The sequence below is a fragment of the Marmota flaviventris genome, chromosome 17, assembly GCF_047511675.1.
Source record: "Marmota flaviventris isolate mMarFla1 chromosome 17, mMarFla1.hap1, whole genome shotgun sequence".
In the NCBI taxonomy this organism is placed as follows: Eukaryota; Metazoa; Chordata; class Mammalia; order Rodentia; family Sciuridae; genus Marmota; species Marmota flaviventris.
Genome location: NC_092514.1, coordinates 51,246,138 through 51,252,943, shown reverse-complemented (window position 1 = coordinate 51,252,943; position 6,806 = coordinate 51,246,138). Strand labels below are relative to the sequence as shown.

Genomic DNA, 6,806 nt, shown 5'->3' with positions numbered 1-6,806 from the left:
TCCACTTAAACTCTTGGCTAGTTGGTGGCTCTCAGCCCACTGACTATTAGGTAGGATTTACCAAGGGCCTGGGAGCCCACGGCACTCAGAGGTATGACCTCCCTCTAACCTTACCATCATTGCTTGTGCTTCATAGCGGCTTCTGCTTGGGTTCCCTGCTTATCTCCAGTGTCACACTCTGGGGCGGGAGTCTGGTTTTGAATTCTTGTTCTTTAACAGGGAATCTGATCCTCTTCCTCAGTGTGGCAGCTCTTCCCCTACATATTGGATTCTCTTCTCCCTAACTCCGCACTATCAGATGTACCACTAGCTCCTTTCTCTAAGGGATTTATTTCTTGGCTACGTGCATTGCAGCTGTCTTCTTTTCACCTGCTGCCATGTCTCATACTCTGAGCATTACAGCTCAAAACAAGCCTGAGAGTTCTGTGTCCTTCAGGATTATGGGTTTTGGACTAATGGTTTCCCTTTAGGTGCTAGCTGTAATGCTTAGTTCCAGCCATCTTTATCCTGGATTCTCAACTTTCCTATACACCTGTGTGTAAGGGTTCAGAGTGCCTCATAACGAAGCTTATAAACAAATACTACGACTAGTATTTATTTATGATTATCCACTCCTTTTAATACATACTTTCAAAAGAATTTCAGACAGCTTTCAATAAGCTATACTTAAAGTTGATCTACAAAGCAAGACTAAAACACCTGAATCACTAAACAGAAGCAGAAGGTTGGAGGTCTAGGTTGAGGATGTTCTTGTCCTTGGGCGCTGAATTTTCAGTCGGGTTTTCTAAGAGTCAAAGCAAATACAAAAAAACATGAGTGCTACAGTTCTATTTTTGTATTAACAGCAGCAGGCTGAGATCTTTCTGAATATTATTTAATTCTATCTCTTTAGGTTACTATAGTACAATTTCAGATAAAATTTCTTAAATATTCTTCGGGAATGAATTAGATGGTAAGAATTTTAAGCATCCTGATAGATCAATTTGACTAAATTAACATGGATTTATCTTTTAATTAAATGACTTACTGGGTACCTAATCATTTAGCATGACATATTTTGGCACATACTATGGGATGGTGAGATGCAGTACCTTTCTTTGAGGAGCTCATAGTGTAGAAGGGAGAGGAGATCACATGCATATGGGTAAAACACAAAGAAGAAAGTAGTAAGAGCTGTAAAAGTTTCACAGATGTGGTATTGGGAGAGTCCAGCAGAGGGATAAGGAAACCAAAGGTTCATGAAAGGGTGTGACTGAGACACTCAGGCCTGCGCTAGTAGAGGTGGTGGGAAAGATAAGTAGAAGAAAAGGGCATTTGAAATTGAAGGAACAGTGCGATCCATGGGACGGGTGTAAAAATTATAGTTTGTGTTTGGGAGAAAGTTATACCAGGCTGTGACTGGTTGCATGGAGTCTAGAAAATTCTGAATTCTAGGTTGAGGATTATGAAGGCAACATGATAGGAAGGGCCATGCAGGGTTTGGAAGGCTGTGCTTCCAAGTTGGAGAGTTAATTAGAGTAAGTCTGGTAGACTAGGATCTGTGTTTTCCTGAACCTAGGTTTTATTCTGTAGCCAAGGGGAGCAAAGGAGGGTTTTGAGTCAAATATGTTCAGAATTTGACTTTAAGAAATTATTTTGTCAATTGAATGCTGAAAAAATTGGATCTAGGAAGACTGGAGACTGGGGTTGATGATTGCTGCACAATTCAGGTAAGAGGTGAAGAGAAGATGAGGGAGCAGTGAGGGTGGAGAAGTGGACGATGTGTGGGGCCATGGATGCACCATTACTCAGTATCTTGCCCTGAGGTTCTGATGTTTTATGCATCCTCATTGCCTTGGCTATGCATGAGGTAGTGTAATAAAGAGTACATGGGTGTTAGGGTGTTCAAAACCTGCCCTACCACTGACCAGGTACAGGTATGATTTTAAAACATGCCTCTTCCTTTTGTTTTAGTATAACTCCTAACATAATGGTAAGAATATTCTCCTCACAAGATCACTGTCAAGATTAAATGAGAGAATGCATGTGAGGTGTTTTCTATTATGCCTGGCCCAGAAGGTCCTAAATTAATTGTTTTTACTGATACTTATCTCTGATGCCCAGATCTTCTCTTGCATCCCGGACCATGGTACTTACCCCTTCCTTGACCTTGGACTTTGCTTTCTGCCTTCCTCTTCCTAATCTACCCAGATCTGCTTTATTGCTTGACTCTCACCTTTGATATTTGAATTTATCTTTGTTCTAGATTTGTGTTGCCCTATATGGTAACCACTAGTTACATGTGGCTATTGGATACTTGAAATGTGAGATAAAGTGTAAAAATAAATGATTTCAAAAATTCAGTATGGAAAAAAATGTTTCAATTATAATTTGCTTATGTAGATTATGTATGAAATGATAATAGATTGGTTGTATTGAGTTAAATAGAATGTGCTATTAAAATTGGTTTTACCTGTTTCTCTTTGTTAAAAGGTTAACAATGAAATTTGTTGAGGATTTGCTAAGTGCTAGGCACTGTTCTCCCAATTCCCACAATTTGAGTCATTTAAACATTGTGACAGACCCACAGATCCTTAGCCTAATTTTATTTTATTTGTTTATATGTGCTAAGAATTGAACCCAGTGCCTCTAACATGCTAAGTAAGCGCTCTGCCACTGAATCACAACCCCAGCCCATTAGACTAATTTTATTTTATTTTAAATTTTTATTGTTGGTTGTTCAAAACATTACATAGTTCCTGATATATCATATTTCACACTTTGATTCAAGTGGGTTGTGAACTCCCATTTTTACCCCATATACAGATTGCAGAATCACATCAGTTACACATCCATTGATTTACATATTGCCATACTAGTGTCTGTTGTGTTCTGCTGCCTTCCCTATCCTCTACTATCCCCCCTCCCCTCCCCTCCCCTCCCCTCCCCTCTTCTCTCTCTACCCCCTCTACTGTAATTCATTTCTCCCCCTTGTATTTTTTCCCTTTCCCCTCACTTCCTCTTGTATGAAATTTTGTATAACCCTGAGGGTCTCCTTCCATTTCCATGCAATTTCCCTTCTCTCTCCCTTTCCCTCCCACCTCTCATCCCTGTTTAATGTTAATCTTCTTCTCATGCTCTTCGTCCCTACTCTGTTCTTAGTCACTCTCCTTATATCAAAGAAGATATTTGGCATTTGTTTTTTAGGGATTGGCTAGCTTCACTTAGCATAATCTGCTCTAATGCCATCCATTTCCCTGCAAATTCTATGATTTTTGTCATTTTTTCATGCAGAGTAATACTCCATTGTGTATAAATGCCACATTTTTTTTTATCCATTCATCTATTGAAGGGCATCTAGGTTGGTTCCCCATTCTAGCTATTGTGAATTGTGCTGCTGTAAACATTGATGTGGCTGTGTCCCTGTAGTATGCTCTTCTTAGGTCTTTTGGGTATAATCCAAGAAGGAGAATAGCTGGGTCAAATGGTGGTTCCATTCCCAGCTTTCGAAGGAATCTCCATACTGCTTTCCAAATTGGCTGCACCAATTTGCAGTCCCACCAGCAATGTATGAGTGTACCTTCCCCCCCCCCCCATCCTCGCCAGCACTTATTGTTGTTTGACTTCATAATGGCTGCCTTTCTGACTGGAGTGAGATGGTATCTTAGGGTGGTTTTGATTTGCATTTCTCTGATTGCTAGAGATGGTGAGCATTTTTTCATGTATTTGTTAATTGATTGTATGTCCTCTTCTGAGAAGTTTCTGTCCAAGTCCTTGTCCCATTTGTTGATTGGGTTATCTGCTTTTTTGTTGTTTAACTTTTTGAGTTCTTTGTACACTCTAGAGATTAGAGCTCTATCTGATGTTTGAGGGGTAAAAATTGGTTCCCAGGATGTAGGCTCCCTATTCACCTCGCATATTATTTCTTTTGCTGAGAAAAAACTTTTTCAGTTTGAATTCGTCCCATTTGTTGATTCTTGGTTTTAACTCTTGTGCTATAGGAGTCTTATTAAGGAATTTGGGGCCTGCCCCCACGAGATGAAGATGAGGACCAACTTTATCTTCTATTAGACGCAGAGTCTCTGGTCTGATTCCTCAGTCTGCCGTCTTGAAAGGTACCTAAACACGCTCCCCGAGGGAAGAAGCCCCTCATCCCTGGAGCCAGCATCCCACCTGGGGTTTCTGACAGGAAGAAGCCCAGAGCCCCCACCTCTGCCAGCTGTCAGTAGTTTGGACACCTGGGATCTCCAGGTCCAGGGGTAGCTCCATTCCCACCATTGATAGCAGGCCCCCCAGCCTGGGCAGCCCAACCCACTCAGCCCTTGGTGCTGACAGACGTAGAAATCCCACCGTGGGGGCCCATGTCAGCACCCACACACATTCTGTCATGTATGACTAAAAGAAATAAGTAAAAATTTAAAAAAAAGGTGGCAGACTGGAGCTGTCTACTGCTGAGGCCCTGTGAGTACTGTTGGGCTTTGGGCCCTGGTGAGAGAGTAGGAAGTTCCTACTGGAGTCAGATGGAGGCCCCAGATGTGGGGGAGGGGGACTGTGAAGTCATAATGGTGTTCATGAGGGTGGCCCCCCAAGGGAGCCCCTGGCTGGCAGAGCCAAGCCTGCCAAAGTGCTGGGAGAGGGCCTGGGAGGAAGGGCCAAGGAACAGTTGGCAGGCTGTGGAAGAGGGGGACACAAAGTTTGGAGGTAGGAGGGTGTCTCTGGGAGGAGAGAGCAGCGCCCACCCACTTTGGGCGGGGAGGCAGTGCTGGGGTGGTAAGGCAAGGTCTGGCTGAGGCCCACTGGTGCCAGAGGCTTGGCCCCTCCCCAGGTAGAGGGGCCCACACATGGGCTGGGGTTGGGGGGCATGGTATAGCTGTCCCAGATGGCCTGGGACTCACCCATCAGAAGGCAGTGGATGTGCTGCGGAGCTTTCTGTTTCTCCCAGTTCAGGTCCTCAGTGGTGACTGGACAGGCCAGTTCCAGAAGTGGTGGCAGCCTCAGAGGTCCCCCTATTGATGTGACGGCAAAGGAAACTTTCATTTCTGTGGCCTACCCGTATTCCCCATGGATGAGCATTTCTTCCTTGGCAATGGCTGTCCCGCTCTGCCTACAGCCACCTTCTCACACTGGGCCTTCTTTGCCATCCGTTTCCCTGCAAATGCCATGATCTTGTTATTTTTTAGTGCTGAGTAATATTTCGTTGTGTATAAATGCCACATTTTTTAATCCATTCATCTATTGAAGGGCATCTAGGTTGGTTCCCCATTCTAGCTATTGTGAATTGTGCTGCTGTAAACATTGATGTGGCTGTGTCCCTGTAGTATGCTCTTCTTAGGTCTTTTGGGTATAATCCAAGAAGGAGAATAGCTGGGTCAAATGGTGGTTCCATTCCCAGCTTTCCAAGGAATCTCCATACTGCTTTCCAAATTGGCTGCACCAATTTGCAGTCCCACCAGCAATGTATGAGTGTACCTTCCCCCCCCCCCCCCCATCCTCGCCAGCACTTATTGTTGTTTGACTTCATAATGGCTGCCTTTCTGACTGGAGTGAGATGGTATCTTAGGGTGGTTTTGATTTGCATTTCTCTGATTGCTAGAGATGGTGAGCATTTTTTCATGTATTTGTTAATTGATTGTATGTCCTCTTCTGAGAAGTTTCTGTCCAAGTCCTTGTCCCATTTGTTGATTGGGTTATCTGCTTTTTTGTTGTTTAACTTTTTGAGTTCTTTGTACACTCTAGAGATTAGAGCTCTATCTGATGTTTGAGGGGTAAAAATTGGTTCCCAGGATGTAGGCTCCCTATTCACCTCGCATATTATTTCTTTTGCTGAGAAAAAACTTTTTCAGTTTGAATTCGTCCCATTTGTTGATTCTTGGTTTTAACTCTTGTGCTATAGGAGTCTTATTAAGGAATTTGGGGCCTGCCCCCACGAGATGAAGATGAGGACCAACTTTATCTTCTATTAGACGCAGAGTCTCTGGTCTGATTCCTCAGTCTGCCGTCTTGAAAGGTACCTAAACACGCTCCCCGAGGGAAGAAGCCCCTCATCCCTGGAGCCAGCATCCCACCTGGGGTTTCTGACAGGAAGAAGCCCAGAGCCCCCACCTCTGCCAGCTGTCAGTAGTTTGGACACCTGGGATCTCCAGGTCCAGGGGTAGCTCCATTCCCACCATTGATAGCAGGCCCCCCAGCCTGGGCAGCCCAACCCACTCAGCCCTTGGTGCTGACAGACGTAGAAATCCCACCGTGGGGGCCCATGTCAGCACCCACACACATTCTGTCATGTATGACTAAAAGAAATAAGTAAAAATTTAAAAAAAAGGTGGCAGACTGGAGCTGTCTACTGCTGAGGCCCTGTGAGTACTGTTGGGCTTTGGGCCCTGGTGAGAGAGTAGGAAGTTCCTACTGGAGTCAGATGGAGGCCCCAGATGTGGGGGAGGGGGACTGTGAAGTCATAATGGTGTTCATGAGGGTGGCCCCCCAAGGGAGCCCCTGGCTGGCAGAGCCAAGCCTGCCAAAGTGCTGGGAGAGGGCCTGGGAGGAAGGGCCAAGGAACAGTTGGCAGGCTGTGGAAGAGGGGGACACAAAGTTTGGAGGTAGGAGGGTGTCTCTGGGAGGAGAGAGCAGCGCCCACCCACTTTGGGCGGGGAGGCAGTGCTGGGGTGGTAAGGCAAGGTCTGGCTGAGGCCCACTGGTGCCAGAGGCTTGGCCCCTCCCCAGGTAGAGGGGCCCACACATGGGCTGGGGTTGGGGGGCATGGTATAGCTGTCCCAGATGGCCTGGGACTCACCCATCAGAAGGCAGTGGATGTGCTGCGGAGCTTTCTGTTT

The 6,806-nt window shown here is 45.3% G+C and overlaps 1 long non-coding RNA gene across 1 annotated transcript in view; it reads left to right on the top strand.

Moving 5' to 3' along the window:
• Window positions 1-3,984: 3,984 nt before the first annotated feature.
• Window positions 3,985-6,806, top strand: part of LOC114082296 (uncharacterized) — a 53,356-nt gene continuing 50,534 nt past the window's right edge. Inside the window, exons 1-2 of the long non-coding RNA XR_011705063.1 lie at window positions 3,985-4,200; window positions 5,873-6,092. This is a non-coding gene — a long non-coding RNA (uncharacterized lncRNA). The remainder of the gene's footprint in view (window positions 4,201-5,872; window positions 6,093-6,806) is intronic.